The following is an 18,148-nucleotide window of genomic DNA, read 5'->3' as shown; positions in this document are numbered from 1 at the left end:
TATACAAGTACATAAAAACAAACACAATCTTTTGACTCTAGTGTCATTCTTCATTTCCATTAATTTCTTCCTTCATTCAACATGTGTGGAACACTATTGTTAGTCATTATTGATGATTGTGAATGTGGCAGGGGCTACTCATATGAGCCAGACGTGATTCTTGCTTCCAAGGACCCACATTTTAATTGGAAAGATGAGCATTAAATAACCATGAGAGGCAGAGTAAAATAAATAGTGTATTAAGAATGTAGAGACTCAGGCAGATTTGGGACATTTCACAAATGAGGTATGAGTTTGGTTTTTTTGTGAATTGGCTCTTATAGGTTGGAGAATAGAATAAAAGAAATGTTGGAAGTTGAAGGAAGAAATGAAAAATCAGATTCTAACTGAGCAATGGTTTATGGAGTAGAAGCATTGAAATTTGTATGCTGAACATGAGTAATTGTGAGTAGGTTCATGTGAATGGCTGAAATCACATCCATTCATATGTAATCACCATCAAAGAAGTATTTGAAGATGACCATCTATTCCAACCAAGCATAATGCACTGTGCAGTAGAAAATAAGAAATATGCATGTAACATTAGGTAAAAACAGGAGAGAAATAGTTAAAGTGATAGAATAATTTAATTGTGGTACATTTTCTTGTTATAATAACTTTATTAGGATACAATTCATATACCATTCCATTTATCCATTTTCATGATTTTAGTATAAAAGGGTTGTGCATCTTTCACAATGGTCAGGTTTAGAACATTTTCATCACCCCCCAAAGAAACACATTACCATTTGGTAATCACTACCCAATACCCCTATCCCCATCAACCCTAGGCAAATACTAATAGAATAGTAGCAATTTTAAAACTATAATGCTGTATGGAAAATAACTGACCCCTCAAAGTTGAAGTCCATTGTGCATGTGGTGAAAGTTATTTGACCTTTTGAAATGTTAATATATAATCGTTTTCACAGACTGGCATCTCTCTTTCTTGAACACTGGTACTTGCCAAGGTAATTCTTTCTCATTTTCTTTCCTCTTTTAACTTACATGAAAAACGGTCTGGGTCTGAAGCAATGGATGGGACAAATCACTCTGTAGTATCAGAGTTCGTGTTCCTGGGACTTACCAATTCATGGGAGATCCAACTTCTCCTTTTTGCTTTCTCCTTTTTGCTCTACTTTGCAAGCATGATGGGAAACCTTGTCATTGTGTTCACTGTAACCTTGGATGCTCATCTGCACTCTCCTATGTATTTCCTCCTGGCTAACCTCTCCATCACTGATATGCTATTTTGTTCAATCACTGCCCCTAAGATGATATGTGATATTCTCAAGAAACAAAACCATTTCCTTTTGGGGATGTATTACTCAGATCTTCTTCAATCATACTGTTGGGGGCACTGAGATGGTGCTGCTCATATTCATGGCCTTTGACAGATATGTGGCCATATGCAAACCCCTCCACTACCTTACCATCATGAGTCCAAGAGTGTGTCTATTCTTTTTAGTTACTTCCTGGATTATTGGCATTTCCCACTCAATGGTTCAATTGTTTGTGGTAGATTTGCCTTTTTGTGGCCCTAATGTATTGGACAGTTTTTACTGTGACCTTCCACGGCTCCTCAGACTTGCCTGCATAGACACCCAAGAACTGGAGTTCATGGTGACCGTCAATAGTGGGCTCATTTCAGTGGGCTCCTTTGTCCTACTGGTCATTTCTTACGTCTTCATTCTGTCCACTGTTCATAAACATTCTTCTGGTGGTTCATCCAAGGCCCTTTCTACCTTATCAGCTCATATAACTGTGGTGGTTTTGTTCTTTGGGCCACTGATATTTTTCTACACATGGCCTTCTCCCACATCACACCTGGATAAGTATCTTGCTATTTTTGATGCTTTTATCATTCCTGTACTGAATCCAGTCATCTACACCTTCAGGAACAAAGAGATGAAAGTGGCAATGAAGAGACTGGGTAGTCACCTTGTGCATTACAGAAAGATTTTGTAAATGGATCCATGATGAAGACATGGAACTATAGATTCTCCCTCATGCTGTTTGCAAAAAAAGACATTATTGAAATTTCTGGGAAATATGGGCCATACTATATGCTAGAAATCTACTATCTATTAAATTATGATATTTTGCCATTAAATTAGAAGGGATGTTATTTTGACCCTCAGTAAATCAAAGAGTTATGAGCCTAACCCTATATTCTCATAAGCTACCACTTTGAATGTTTCAAGTCTAAGAGAGTGCCATGTAATTGAGCAAATAATAGTTTATCTTTTCTCTATATATTTTATTCTATTTGTAGGCAGACTTTGTATTCACATTGCCCTTAATATGTTTCTACCTACTTGATTTTAATTTACTACATTGATCTTAATTATTTTGCACCATGTCTGTTTGCTTTCTATGGCAGGAGTCTCTACGTATTTTGTCTATTTATGAAATTTCTCAGAGAGATTATGGCAAACTGTTAATCCTATGTTCTAATTCTACAATCTAAAACTAGAATTGTTCATCAATATAATTTACTTTAATTCCCTCATGTTACACTCTCAGAATTGATGGGTGACTATAATTTCCCAAGGGCACACAATCATAAAATCACTGGAGAGACTCTGGCCCCCAAAACCATGTCTCTGTTTGCCCTTTCTCCAAGTAATCAATTTTGCATTCTGAATTTCTGCTCATATTCTACACTTCAGCTTTTTCCTTAAGGCCAATTTTGACTCTATTTGAAGAGATCTCTATAGTTCTCATTACATTCTGCCCCCACCCATTTAAATGATCATTAGCATTTATGCTTCTTTTTATCATATCTAAATCCTTCCCTGATTTCAACCGCCAGCATTCATTTCTTGTTTAGATCTTACCAAAGCTGAATTTCTTACTGAATCCTTTACTTATGAAAAAAAAATTACTAAGCAAATTGCATTTTATTTTATAAGTATGATATTCTCCAAATGCTTACAATTGATGGTTTCCATTTTTTATGGGAAACAAATGGGATTGGCTCATTGTGCTTCTCTGCCCAAGTCATACTTAGATCTTTGTGCCTATTTACTGAAGGAATAATTTTCAAGTATTTCAGCTAATAGAAAGTGAAATATTTTGAAAAGATGTATGAAATTTCGCTTTCTCCAGATTGTGCAGTTTGTTATTATCATTGTTACTAAAGAAGAGAAATGAACCTCCATTTCCTAAGGAATGATGATCGTCTCTCATCATTTCTGCCCTAGGCAGGTAGTAGCAGATAGCACTCATGTAGTGCATCTTATATGCCAGTATTTTTCTAAGAACTTTACCTTGAATCTTTTGAAGAAAATAATCTTATTTCCTCCACCTTATTGAGGAGGAATCTGAGTCACAGAGATATTAAATATGCTCAAGGTTTATTAAGACGTGAACCTGGACCAAGAGTCTGGCAGTTTGCATCCAGGACCTCTTCTTATCCCCTACACTCTACTGCATCTCTGGAAGTAAAAGTATCAGAAATGTCCTTCACATGGAAGTAACTTCTATGTGTGGACCACTCCTTTGGTTGACCACATTACTACCAAGGTCTTACATTTATGGGTCAAAAACTTTACAAATATTTACTGTGTACACACTACAGACAACACACTATATGCTTACAATATACTGTCTATTATCAAGGAAGTTGAAGTGCCAGAATTTTGTGATATATAATAGAGGAGGCTCTAGGAGATATTTGGAAGGTTTTTTCATGTATAACCTGTCTACCCAACCCCCAATTATTTCCCACTAGTAGGGCCTGGAGGATGTTCTATTTACAAAGGCTGCTTAATAAAAATTCCAGGAGGAAGGTCTGTGCAGTAAAATACATTTATGATATTATTCAGTAATATACAGGTAATGATTATCTCAGTTCTTTCCCAAAGGTACATGTGGTCATTTATTTGCATAATCACATACCAGGAGAAAACACATATTGCAACATTTTATGGACAGTTGGACATAGACTCTGAGCTGACACTGACATCTAGAGTCCTGAAGTATTGTTATGTCCTTTTTGCTTACATGGGGCATGTAGGAGTTAGCTAATACATAAAATCCTAGTCATAGCTGACTCACTTAAGTTCACTGAATCCAAGGATCCATTTCCTTAGATGTAAGAGAAACTTAAGATTCTCTCTGATTACATTTAATTCAGTTTGGAATTTAGAAAATATTATCTTTAATTCAACCCATTCTGTAACCGTTAAATTGGATTAAATATCACTACCAGATTCCTACTGTGACAGAGATAAAACAAGGGACATTCAGTTTCCAAAATATAAATTTTTATTACCACACCTAAAGAAAGATTAAATAAAAAAAGAAAAGGCCATTTTTAAGGCCATTTTTAAATTTCCAGTCACTTTAAGTGATCTAAGATTCTGAATTCTCTCTAGCAGATGATTGTATTAAGCCTGAATTTCAGAGAATATACAACTATTTTAAAATTTTTTCATCATTTTTATTTCCTCAAAAACCCCAATTTGTAGGTTAGCACTATTCAAAGTAGTAATCAGAAAGCAGAAATATGAATTATTTATGCTTATGCCTCTGCCTGAGGAACAGACATTACTCTATCAGAGCCATCGGCCTTCTCCTAGCTCACTGCTTTTTCTTTTTCAAAAAAGGAAAGGACCCATTCTATCTAAGACATCAATTTCTATTCTGTCCTATGATTTAGATATCTCAAAGAAATGAAAAGTATAAGGACAGTTGAATTATTGGTAGCTGTAGAATCTGTCAACATTTTTTTTACTATTTTATGTCATGAAAAGCTTTGAAATTTCTTAGCCCCCTACCAATTACTCTAAATTAAAGATTTTTAAAATTAAAAGTATCATTAATAAGAAATGCAAAAAAAGAGGAAAGAATATATAAAATTATGGTAAGGCAAGTAATATCAAGTTAGATTGCTTAAGGCAAGAGTCTTGACCACTTACATGATTGGAACACCCCTTGATTTCTGGGCTAAAATTTTCATATTTGAAGTCTTAGTTAATGGCTGAAGCATTAATTAATGATTGCTGAAGCAAACCCCAAAACTTTACTCTTGGCACACGTAATAAAAAAGTTGATTTACCCAATGCACTCTGAGGAATCCTTGAGAAGTGATGATTTGAAGGAGCTGAAAATGCTGACAATGCTAAAATTAAAAAATGCTCATGAATCTTTATGCCAACAAAGTAGAATTCTTTAGAAAAGAAAGTTCCGGTTGTCACAACTTTGGGAAAAAAAGAAATGGATTGTTGTTTGTGTAGTGTGGGATAAATTAGAGCCCTGGTAAAACTTGCAGAGGGCTCTCCCTCATCAGCAACTATGTAGAGCTGTGTTTGAAGTCCAACCAACTGTGAATTGTTTCTATCCTTTATCCCCATCCAAGAATTCTTCCTTATATTCACTAACCCTCCCCTCTTTCCAGTCTTCAGAAAAGGGGAGACTACTTTAAATTCTTTTAAAATTGTAAAATTCTTTAAAAACAGATCTAAGCTCCTATTCCAGATAAGCATTTCACAGTTACAGCAGTTGCCTCAAAAACAGAAGGTATGAAGAGCGAGTGAAAATTTGGTTTGCAAGTTTTACTAGGAGTCTCCCTATTAGCAACTTTGCAGGGGGAATGGTCCTGAAAGAGATCTGAGTTACAAGGATTGCAGTCACAGGGAAGTGTTAATTATCTGAGCAAACTTGGCAAGTGAAGTTGGTCAGCAATAAAGGGAGATTCCTCATGATGGACTGAGTCTGGAATAAACTTGTTCCTAATGGCTCTTTGTAGGCAAGACTCAGCAGGTGAGAAGAGTAACAGCTTATTATTTCCACTGGGAAGTGTTGGACAATAACTGAGTGTAGAATTGAATGCTCTATTTGCCATAGAAATGGGTACCTTCCCTGAAGGAAGATTGAGAGCTTATGAATGAGAATATTGGCAAAGGCACTGGAATTGGAACCTTTATGCCCATCTATCTGTTGCACAAAGGGCAATGTGATGCTTGTGGCCATTTAATTTAGAGATTATGATTCACGGACAACACAGACTTTAGTAATATAAAAATAGAATTTATTAAGAAAGTAATTAAAAGGTTGTTAAAAATGAGATATAGTTACATCACCAGGCAGGACAGTACCAAAACCTGAATAGGAGTGCAGGAGAATCCCAGAGACTAGACAAGTCCTGAGTGAAGCATTCTTCTCTCCTCTCAGATAAGATTCTCCTCTCTCTCTCATGAGATTCTCCTCCTCCTCCTTCTTCTTCTAACTGCTTGCATGTACTTTATGTGGTATCTTTACACATTAGTGGCTGAATTCCATTAGCTTAGGTGACTGGGCCCAGGTGGTCCTCTGAGAACTGAGGAGGGACCAAGAGGATCTTCCTGGGGCCTAGATAACTTTTATCAAAGTGCATCTCCTGAGAGGATAGCCAGTCCTTCTAGCTGGAGTTCTCATTTCAACAATTTATCACTAATGTCACATGATGGCAACATCAGTTGAATAGAACAGACTCCACAAATTTATCTTTCTCTTACATTGTCTGAAATCAATTAAGGGGAATATGTCTGAGCCATAGCTCCATTGATGATTCTAATGGCTTCTGTATGGCTTTTCATTTATGATCTTGATGTTTGCCAATGTTTTTTTTCAAGGACTATAAAAACTGGACCAAACATCATTTTTTTGTCACAGGCCCTATTTTACTTGACAATTGAGATGATGGTTGGTCCAACAGAGTTCCATTTTTCATGGTTTTGACTTTAATTTTTCACCCATCAATGAGGATGGAATCTCCTCCCTTGTTCCACTATCAGATTACAGACTCACTCTTTAACTGGGAGGGTTATCAGAGGATCAAGATCAGGTCCAGGCTCGTCTTCTGGGTTTGCACTCAGGTTTTTGGCAAACTCCATGAGTTCTGGAAGCCATTTCTTGGTATCCCCCACAAGAAAATCGCTATTGAAAGAGCTTTGCTTCTTTGACTAGCTGTTCCAAATGCTACCACAACCAGTTGGTTCAAGGTGTTTTCCTTATCAGCATCTGGCATGACCACTCCATTGATCTTGGCTCTCATGTTAGCTTGAACTCTCTGGTCATTCTTGACCTCCTCTCGAAGATGTAATCTTCTGCATGCTTGGATCCCACAATCCTGACACTTTCATGTCTGGGTGATTACACATAACATTTACAGTTCCATGTTGTCAATGGATGATGTTCCATGTTCCATCTGGTGCACCAGAGTCCTGCAGCAATTTAGCAAGAAGCATAGTTGCTCTAGGCACTCACTCTGATGGTTTCATTAGGCAGGTATTTCTACACATCAGGGTTACAGGAAACATCCAAAAGGGGATTATGGCAGGAAAATGGAATGGTTCAATGCTTGCACACACTCCCAGTGGTTGATGGAAGGAATAAATGTCCATGTCTTTGGTGATGGATTCTGTGGTTTCTCCCATCCTGAAGGATGTTTCCCTACAGGCATGTTCAACCACCTGAAGGCCTTGAACTATATCTCCTTCCTCAGTCAGGGTTTTTCCCTTATTCCAACATGATTAACCTGGTAATTTCTTTCAAGTGTTCTTTAATAAATTGTTGATAGTGGAGCAAGACCTGCTGACAGCTTAATAGTGAAGTGCCTGCCCATGTGAGTAAAGCACATTTATAGGCTACATCCATTTCATCCTTGGTGGTCTGAGGGACTTGAGCAATTACCTCATTGGTGACTGGGTCTTTGGTATCAATCTGTTTATCACTTTTAGATTCAAGAAATTTCCCATCAATGAAGAATTCTACACTTGTCAATGAAGGGGAAGAGAAGGAAGATACAAGATATTGGTTGGTAGAAACCCAAAAGACATGGGACCACACAGCTGCAGCAGTACCCCCACCCCTGTAATCTGGACCTCTTCTCCACCTCCTTGTTCCTCTACTCCATAGTAAGTTTTAAAAGGTCTGGGTCATCTTGAAGATTTGCAGAACATCATAAATCAATATGGCATCCCACTTTATTGTAAAGCCTGAAGTTAAAATGCAAAATATTAAAGCATTTCCTTGATATATTTGAGCTCCTGAGGTCCCAGAGTCTTACCTCTGATCTTTCCATAGAAGGTCTCCCACCTGGTGGGAAAAGTTCACAATCCATTTAGTTCCCTTATCATCCAGACATTCAGTATTCCACTATACTCAGTCTTGAGCTTGCCAACCCATGAAATCATTCATACAAACCAAATATATCCTCTATTGGAAACCAAGGTACAGGCAGCCTTCTTGTCATTACAGAGCCTGCAACCTTGATGTTTCTCTCTGCAACCATGGGATATACTTGCCTGGTATGTGGCTTCTCCTTCTCTTGGCTGTGAGTATATTTGACTAAAAAACTTTTCCAAATCTTATCTGTGATAGGTGTCAAATGTTTAGCTCTCTCATAGTATTTAGGGTGGGTTATATCCTTTCCCAACAACGTGAATAGCAGATTCTCAGAACACTCACAAAATGTCATGTCATATCACAGGCACACTTTAAAGCAATGAGGAGAGAGGGAACATGATCATTGGATCTACTGGTTCTATCACCTGCAGCACCATATAGAAGCTGCTGGCCTAAATGAGCAATGGAGTAATTTGTTGCAGATGTAGCTAAAGCACCAGCTTGAAGAAGACATCTTGAGTTTGGGGAGCCATTTTCCAGGATGTAGTATATATATACTAAATCAACAACTCTTAAATGACACTGCTTCTCATTAGGTAGTATACACGGGTCTAGGAGGAACATTATTACTGGTAAAGTAGAGCTTCCATCCCAGCAACTGTTAGCACTGGGGCTAGAAGTCCAGGTTTGCACAACAGGTAGGAACAATGTATACCAATTTTGATGGTAAATGGCCAAGCATGACAGCCATTTCCTGAGAAGAGAATAGAAAAATGGGGCTTGTAGTGCTCATGGATGAGGGTCTAGATTCCCTTAATAGGTGAGCCACTTAGGACAGTGGAATTGGTGATTCAGGAATCTAGAATATATACTAGAGTTGGGACATGAGTGCTACTTGTGCTCTCAATGCCCATTTTAGGAGAAGTGGTTGCATTTCATCCTATTAAGTTTCCTTTTGTAAGGTTTTTCCCAGGATAAGAGGCACACTAGAGTCCTGAAGGAGCTGCTCCCAGAACTCTAATAAAGCAAATAGTCGTAAGTGGCTTAGGGAGTGGATTCATTTATGCCATGCTGTGCCAGGGAGATCCCCTCTTCAGTTCATAAAAATTTATTCCCTCAGTTGCTGTGAGGGTTGTTCTGACATTTCTTATTAGTTAGATGTCTTTGGGAATTGGCTAAAGGGAACTAGCTGGCTCCTCTACACCTTGTCCCCTTCCTGTGGTAGTTTGCACACAATGGTTGGTCAACACTCCAATTTGACAAGAATATAAATGCTCACCTCAGATTTAGAACTCTTTGCAGGATTTGGTGAAGACTTATAAATATACTGCTGCCAAATTTTCCTTCTGTGAAATACTGCTAAATTCTCTACCCCTCACTAGTGTTGTTCCTGACAGCTTTCCTTAATAAATTTCCTGTGAGCTGATCTCCCTCCTGGTGTCTGGTTCCTAAGAAACCAAACTTTTGACCCAAATTTATAATCTCTCTAATCTTTTTTTCAGAAGGGATGTTGCAGGTTTTACTATCACATGGAATATCATGTTGGTCTGTTATGCTGGTGAAATTATGCTAATTAGACCGGGTGAGCTAGAATAGTTAGGTATCTTAGATGCTTAAGACACAGGTGTGCCAGATGGTATAACGTGACTGTTGAAAATTTCAGGGGCTTAATACATCAGTGAAGTCACTAAGTGTTTTGGGAGTATTTGAAGATAAACCTTTTAAAGTTGCTGTATCTTAAAATGCCCTTAACAGAGGATGAATCTCAATCCTACATGAATTTCTTTGCAATTTGCAGGCAACATATGCCAAACTTCTGTGTGTTCCTCCAGCCTGGTAATTGGATAATTCATAACACTGCCAGTCTTGAGTTGGGTGTGGAATAAGAAAAGGCTATTAACCAGTTTGAAAAGTAAAAGTAGCTGTATCAAGGTGGTGCAGACTTCCTTTTTTCCCTATTGTTTCCCCACCACTCTCTCTTCCCACATGGGGAATTTTTATGGACAATTAACAAAGAAAGAGAAAAGATGGATCTAGATTATGAACAGATTATCATGTTATCCTGGCACGAGCTGGGAGTAGATTTGTACTGCATTATAAATCCTATGTAGAGATTACTGTGAAAGATAATGGTGAAAGGGAACTCTTCTAAAGGGAAGTATTTCAGGTAATACCTGTCAGTGAATACTTCCTTTGGAAGGACAAATTGCCAGAGGTCCTGGTTTACACTAATTGCTAAGCAAGGCTGATGGGCTTGGCTGGTTGGTTGGGGCTAAGAAAGAACAAGACTGTAGAATTATGACATGGAGTTCTGGGGAGAGGTACGTAGCTGGATTTTCAGAAAAGACTCAGAGAATGAAGATATGCATGCCCCAAAGTAGAAGTGTATTAGAGATTATTCACAGCATAGGGGCAAGCTGACTTGTCCCTTTGAATATTAGTCAGTAGCCTTTCCAAACTTTCCTAGTAATGCTTAATAGGTCTATGAAATAAGGACATGGCAGCACAGATTAAATCTCTGCATAGAATGAACAACATGAATATCTTCTCACTAGTGCTTATCTGCTTACCATCTTTGCTGATTGCCCAATCTGCCAAAGCAAAGGTGAATGACTTACCCCCTGTGTAGTACTATAGGTCGCCGTACACTGAGTGGACTAACTATCCACCTTGTGGCAGATCACATAGATTTAAGCCAGTGTTCTTTGCAGGGGGTAGAAACTTATCTTCATAGTTATACATATATTCTGGGAACTGAGTTATCTTTCTAGTGCTTCTGCCAGCCCCACCATTTACGTGGTTATAAAATCCCTCCTCAGCCTTCTGTATTACTATGGTTACCATAGACAACAATGTCACTGGACACATTTTTGTAGGAAATGAACAGTGACAATGGGCTTACACCCATAAGAATCCACCAAATTTACTAATACATTCATTCAGAAACAACTGAATTGATAGAGTGGTGGAATAACCTGTTTAATGCCTAGTTTTTGTACCAACTGGGAGAGAAACATGTTGAAATTTTGGAATACTGTTCTAATGCAGTACATACCTTAAACATGTGGTCAAGGTATGTGTCATCTTTCTCATAGTCAGGATGCATGAATCCAAGGTGGAGAAAGTCACTCTATCAGACCCACATAATCTGTAGAGTAATTTTTTTCTTCCAATTACAGTGAAATTAGGTTTCGAAGGTTACAGGTCTTAGTGTTCCAAGAAGAAGGTTTTCACTAAAGAGTATAATTGAGATTGTCCTCTGATCACTCTGCGCAACTCAAGTTAATGAACCAGCATGTAGAACAGGGCCTGTCCCTCAAAACTGGGGGCCTGGGACAAGAGTAAAAAATGAATCCCACAAGTCATATGTTGAAATATTTGAAAGTTATCCATCAAGCTAGCAAATTCTTAAGAAAGCATATTCTATCTCTCTATATTGATAAAAATATGATAGCTATATATATATGCAAAATATTTATATTTATATCTGTATTCACACACAAAAACCCTTGAAACCTAGGATTGTGGACTAGGTGATGTTTCAAAAGAAGTTCCTAGGAGGACCCTGAATATGGTCTAGAAGGAGGAGCACAGGCTCCAGATTGGCCTCAACAACTGCTATAGAAACAAGGATTTTACTAGCCATATTTTATATTAATTACTCATTTATTTTTCTTCCTTTTTTCCCCCTAGGTAATTCATATGAAGAACACCAGTGGTGGATAACATTTTGGTTTTGATCCCTCTACAATGATGCAATAACTAATCATTCTTCTATGATGTTCAGAGTCATTTACTCTGAATACAACGTCTTGCTCCATTCATCCCCTGGATAAAAGTTAAGAGTGGATGCAGAGATTAAAGGGAGAGCTTCCATTTGTTCTACTCTCAATCCTTCTGCACCCTACTTTGTGTTTTGGGAGCCTGACCTGAATGAGATAACAGCCTCCTTGTCCTGGGTTTTCTGATTGGTTTAAACAATGTGGAATGCTAGCAAGAGATCCAAATGAGGGAGGGTGGTGACTGAGATCTCGTCGTTTGCATTTATTCCTTCTCTGCAGGATCTCAGTGGGCTGGCTGTGGTTTTTGTGAGTGGCCCTTTCTACAAAGCTCTTTATTTCTAGGCTTTAATCTACTCTGAACTTGCCCAATTAGTCCTAAGAAAAGTAATGTCTGCTTCTGCTCTTCCAAGCCTGGTGTATTGTAACATTCTTTGTTTTTTAACACATTGCTTCATCAAGATTCCCTTTATTAAGCTCTACTTAGGTTATCTAGTTGAATGTGCCATCTCTTGCCCTGGCAGGATGCTAACTGATACAAGTGTACAAAGATTAGAGAAAAAAAAATCTTTGTTTTCTTAACTGGTAATCCAACTGTCTTACCATACTTATGGAAAAAGATTTATTGTCTATTTGTCTAGATATGTATATATCTGGTAACATATTACCTATGGTGCTTAACTATCCACTGTTTCACTCAAGAATATATTATGGTTGTCTCTTTTTTTTCTTTTTCTTTTTTTTGCATGGGCAGGCACTGAGAATCGAACTATGGTTGTCTTTTAACTGTATAAAGTTTAAGAATGATTTTTAGTGGTTGCAAAAAATTTCAGTGTATTTGGGTAGCATAATATGTCATCAGTTACTAGATGTTCCAGCTTTAAGTCCTATTCACTGGGATGGATTTCTGTACTGGTAAGTCTTTGTGCACGTCCATAATTACTCAATATATGCTTGTTTAAATATGAAACATATGTGTACATGCTTCCAATGTTTAAAGTATATAAAAACTAGGCAAGGGCTCAGCATGGTGGCTGAGCAGGTAGAATTCTTGCCCACCATGCTGGAGATCCGGGTGCCTGCCCATGCAAAAAAAAAATTATGCACTTTGTTTTCCTAGGGATACTCAACACGTTTAGAGTGAAGTTATTTGAGTTAATATTTATCCATTTTCAGAGATTTCTTTTATTGGGCAATAACAAATATTTGTAAAATACCCAACAAAACAGCACAAAGATATTAAGCAGAAAATGTTTCACTCTTCCTTTTTCCTCCCTAGTGTCTTATTATAAGTTTGCAGAAACATTGGTTGCTCTGATCAAAACAGTTATATCCCTAGAGGCAAAAATCCCTTGACCCATGAGCTCCTTGTAAACTCATGTCTTTGCAGTTATCATTTGGTCACTGTCTCCTAGAGCTGTCAATTATTTTCATTTCCTCCAATGACAATATTTTATATGGCATTTTGTTTTAGAGAATACAAGCAAATCATGGTCTCTGTGAATATGTTCTTCTCTTTAACAGGTAAAATGGAATTATGGATGTAAATTTAGCAGTAGGAATAGATTTAGTGTCAGGTAGAATTCTTTGCTAGGAATGCTGTGTACATAAATCACATCCTAACTGGCATGGATGTTTTCTTTCTGCATTTTAGATAATGTCTGGAGTTAGGAATTGAGTAGTACAATTGGATAATAGTGAGACAATTGACATTTGGAAAAGACTAATTGATTTTTCTTTTTCTTTTTCTTTTTATCATGGGCAGGCACCAGCAATTGAACCCAGGTTTCCAGCATGGCAGGCGAGAACTCTGTCTGCTGAGCCACCATGGCCCACCTGCCTATGATTTTTATCTAGAACTACACTGTTTCTAGAGTTATGTTACAGATACTTGAAAAAGGCCAACAGCTTTGTCATGTTTTGAATTCAGCAGAGCCTGTGATTACATCTGTTCCCAAAGGCAGGTTGGAGAATTATTCATATGATCATGTTGCATAATAAGATGAAAGAAAAAAAGTAGGAGAAATGAGATTGGAAAGAACTACATTTAAAAGGGCTTTGAATGTTCTGTTAGGAGTTTGCTGTTCATCTGGAAGCAAAAAGAACCAATTAAACCATTGGCACTATGATCGGTTTGTTTTGATCACTGTTGAATAACTGTGGGAACAGAAAAAATGTAGGTGAGTATTCCGGTGAGGCTTTGCTTGTGAGAGCTGATAAATTCAGGGTCAGTGAGAAGAGAATGGAACAGATACATGGCAGGTGAATTAAACGGCATGAATTATTTCCATATTGCAGATAGAAGAAAGAAAGGGCACAGAAATGAAATACATGTTACACAATGTCAGAGTTTTTAGGTGACTGGATGTGATATGTGAAATGTGGTTTTTCAGATACTGAAGCCTAAACTCATTTCATTATGCAATGAAACATTTCAAAATAATAGAAATAGTTTCTATTAGATCTTGTTTGCTATTTTCATACTCCCTGAGAAATGAAATCAATGAATGTACAGCCACACATGAAAATCTTTCATATGAAACCCTAGATTAAGTCTGGAGTTCCTGCATCTACATTGAGATTGATGATCAATATCAATATATTGTGGAGTATTTTCTTGAACAATTAGTATAAGAATAAGTGTTTTAACAAAGGCAAAGTTTCCCAGGACACTGAGCTATGTTCATTTGTTGACAGACAGTTGTCAGAGATGATTATCATCACATAGGCTGAGGTACTTGTCACTAGTATATTGATTTGTGGCAGTCATCAGCTATTCAAAGCATTCATCTTTCATGAACAATTTCTGTCATCACACTATCACATGTTTTTCTTCAGGCTGAATTTTCAGGGAGCCATGGTTGACTGAGGTAAAGTAGGGATTTGGTGAGGCTATTGATCTTGGAGTCAGTGAATCTGTGTTCTAGTCTAAGCTCTAACATGAAGTAAACGTCTGGTTTTGGTCAATTTATTTAATGTATTCACATATGTTTTTACTCTTGTGTAATAAGTAGAGATTTAACTGAATTGGAGATCTTGAGTTTACCAGTAGGACCCAAAGTTGATCTCATTGATTTCATTCTTCTTGAATAGATTTAGGATACTTCATTTTAGTCATTTTCCTACTTTTGGTCCTCCTTTCAGACAAATTTTTCCTTTTTCCTGAGTTCTATTGACTTGATGTTTTTGGACTTGGTCAGTTTCTAATCTAAAGCAGATGAAAATTGAATTCATCCTTTCAGCTAACACTTATTTATCCCTATTATGCAACCAGAGTGATTCAAACTTTTAGGATGTGTTACTGAATAAGACAGGTATAGTCCCAAACTTTATGGGGCTTGCAGTCTGGTTGGGTGGAAAACTTAAAAACATTAATTTGTGGTATATACAATTAAGAAATATATAGCTTTTTAAGATAAAATTAATTTAATTTGTATAAGATGGTTTTAATTTATATCATTAAAAGTGTATGCATTTATAGGAGGAGTTAACCATAATTCATTATTGGAATATCTTTTCTGAAACAGAATTTTGATGCTTTCTGTTGGCCAGTACCTCCACATTTTCTTATTATTCATTAATTTAATCTCATATATTCAGTGCTATTTTGTGCATCTAAAAGAAAGTGAAGCAGAATTAACATCAACTGAATATTAATGTAGACTTATAATTAAAACACAATTTATTTTACAATTTATTTTACTAGTTGCAGTTTCATAGATAAACTGAAGCTCAAAAAGTATAGGTAACTTACACAAGGTCAGTCTGTCAGTGGGTAAACTGTGTTATGATTCTATAAATAATGCAAGTAAAAACAAGATATTATGAACACTCATGCAGAGTTTTGAATAAAATCTTTTTCCATGCACTCTGATGCTCTTCAACCTTTTAAAATTTTGAGATCATGTGCAGATTACTCTCAGGTAGTGCATACCAAATCATGTGTGGTGAGGGTCCAGGTATTTTGTCTTTTGTTTTTAGTATCTACTTCTTCAGGTAATGATTCTTTTGTAAAATACAAACTGAAGCAGCTGCACATGACAGTCACTAACTTATTGATGTGAGCACAATTTCAGAGGCTGTGAACATATAAGTTCAGCTATAATTCTTAAATGGTAATGGGCTCTCAAAATTTGGCTTCTCCTTCTTAGTCATTTATAGAAAAGATATTCATAAGTGTCATTGCCATAATTTATATATTTTTCCCATTCTCTTCCTTCAGGCAGCCCTGGTAACAAAGCCAATGGATGGAGTAAATCATTCTGTGGTGTCAGAGTTTGTATTACTGGGACTCACCAATTCACTGGAAATGCAACTTTTCCTCTTTGTGTTCTCCTCCATGTTTTATGTGGCAATCATGGTGGGAAACTCCCTCATTCTGCTCACAGTGACTTCTGACCCTCACTTACACTCCCCCATGTACTTTCTGTTGGCCAACCTCTCCCTGATTGACTTGGGTGTTTCTTCTGTTGCATTTCCTAAGATGTTTTTTGACCTTTTTAGAAAGTGCAAAGTCATTTCCTTTGGAGGCTGCATCACTCAGATCTTCTTCATCCATGTTATATGTGGCCATCTGTAAACACCTCCACTATCTGACCATCATGAGCCCACAGATATGCATTTTCATTTTAGTGATTTCTTGGGTGGTTGGCCTTATTCATTCTTTGGTTCAATTGGCTTTTGTAATAAACTACCCTTTTGTGGCCCTAATGTGTTGGACAGCTTTTACTGTGACCTCCCTTGGTTAATCAAACTTGACTGTACTGACACCTACCAACTGGAGTTTATGATCACAACCAATAGCGGATTCATCTCTGTGGGTTCCTTCTTCATATTGCTCATTTCCTATATTGTCATCATTTTCAGTGTTCAGAAACTCTCTTCAGCTGGTTCATCCAAGGCTGTCTACACTTTCAGCTCATACCACTGTGATAGTTTCATTTTTTGGTCCTTTGATATTCTTTTATACATGGTCATCTCCTTCCATATCATTGAATAAGTTTCTGGTCTTTTTTGATGCAGTTCTCACTCCTTTCCTGAATCCTATGATTTATACATTCAGGAATCAAGAAATGAAGGTAGTAATGAGAAGAGTATGCAGACAGCTAGTAAGCTATGGGAAGATCTCTTAAGTGACTGACTGCCTTTTGAAGTCTTTTCCTTGACTACTGGAGTTCCATTGTTGTTGGTCAAAGTCAGAGAGAAGCTTCTCTTTCCCCTATCTTTATTTGTTAATTCATGTTAATAAAGAGTCTTATTTTGCCATTCATTTAGAAGTGAGTCACATTCACTCCTGAAAACAGAGAAGGGGTTTCATATAGAGTATTTACAAAGCAAAGATTATAATAAATCTGAGTCTCAATTCCTAGGGAATACCATTTATATGAAGCAATTATTTGAAATGCAAAAGTGGACAGGCCTTCTTTAAGATCTTCTCACAGGGAGAAGTCTCTTTTAATAAGAGTCTGTGTCATAAATAGAAATTCCTGTCAGTAATCAATGGGACATTTGCTAAGGGAGATTTGAACTGTATTTCCTCACCGAAAACAGCTATTGGTCCCCACCACATTTTCAATCTGGGCATGTAAGGAGGGAAGAATCTTTGAGAGCTTACACACTGTAGTCAACGGGGGTGTGAGCTGTTCTTGGAATACAAAGTAAGAAGTGGGAAACACGATGCTTCTCCATGTTCTGTGTCATGGTCAGGTTCATGTGTCAACTTGGTCAGGTGGTGGAGCCTGGTTGTCTGGTTGGGCAAGCTCCAGCCTGTCTGTTGATCTCAGGACATTTCATGGATTTCAGTCATGATTAGGTTGGGTGCACCCACAGCTGACTGCATTTGTAATCAGCTAAGGGGAGTTTCTTCTGCAACGAGTGGTGCTTAATCTAATCACTGGAAGGCTTTTAAGGAGAATTCAGAAGAGACAGTCACTCTTCCTGCTTCAGCCAGCGAGCCTCTCCTGTGGGGTCCATCCAGACTCTTCATCAGAGCTGCCAGCTTCACAGCCTGTCCTATGGATTTTGGACTCTTTCATTCTCATAGTTGTCCAGCCAGCCTCTCCTGAGAGTTCATTGAAGACTTTCATAGGAATTGCCTGTTTGCAGCTTGCCCTACAGACCTTGGCCTCTACATTCCTACAGTTACATGAGACATTTTATAAATTTTATGTTTATGGATATTTCCTGTTGATTCTGTTTCTCTAGAGAACCCTAGC

General features: G+C 37.5%; 2 pseudogenes; one reads left to right on the top strand and one right to left on the bottom strand.

Annotated features, from left to right (window-relative positions):
- The first annotated feature begins 1,073 nt into the window (after positions 1-1,073).
- Positions 1,074-2,007, top strand: LOC143655037 (olfactory receptor 4F15-like; annotated as a pseudogene).
- A 4,823-nt stretch (positions 2,008-6,830) lies between these two features.
- On the bottom strand, positions 6,831-16,491 carry LOC143655394 (methylmalonate-semialdehyde/malonate-semialdehyde dehydrogenase [acylating], mitochondrial pseudogene; annotated as a pseudogene).
- Between the last annotated feature and the right edge of the window lie 1,657 nt (positions 16,492-18,148).

The sequence above is a fragment of the Tamandua tetradactyla genome, chromosome 14 (assembly GCF_023851605.1).
Source record: "Tamandua tetradactyla isolate mTamTet1 chromosome 14, mTamTet1.pri, whole genome shotgun sequence".
NCBI classification, from domain to species: domain Eukaryota; kingdom Metazoa; phylum Chordata; class Mammalia; order Pilosa; family Myrmecophagidae; genus Tamandua; species Tamandua tetradactyla.
Note: the sequence above shows the minus strand (reverse complement) of the source record. Positions and strands in the feature narration are given on the sequence as shown.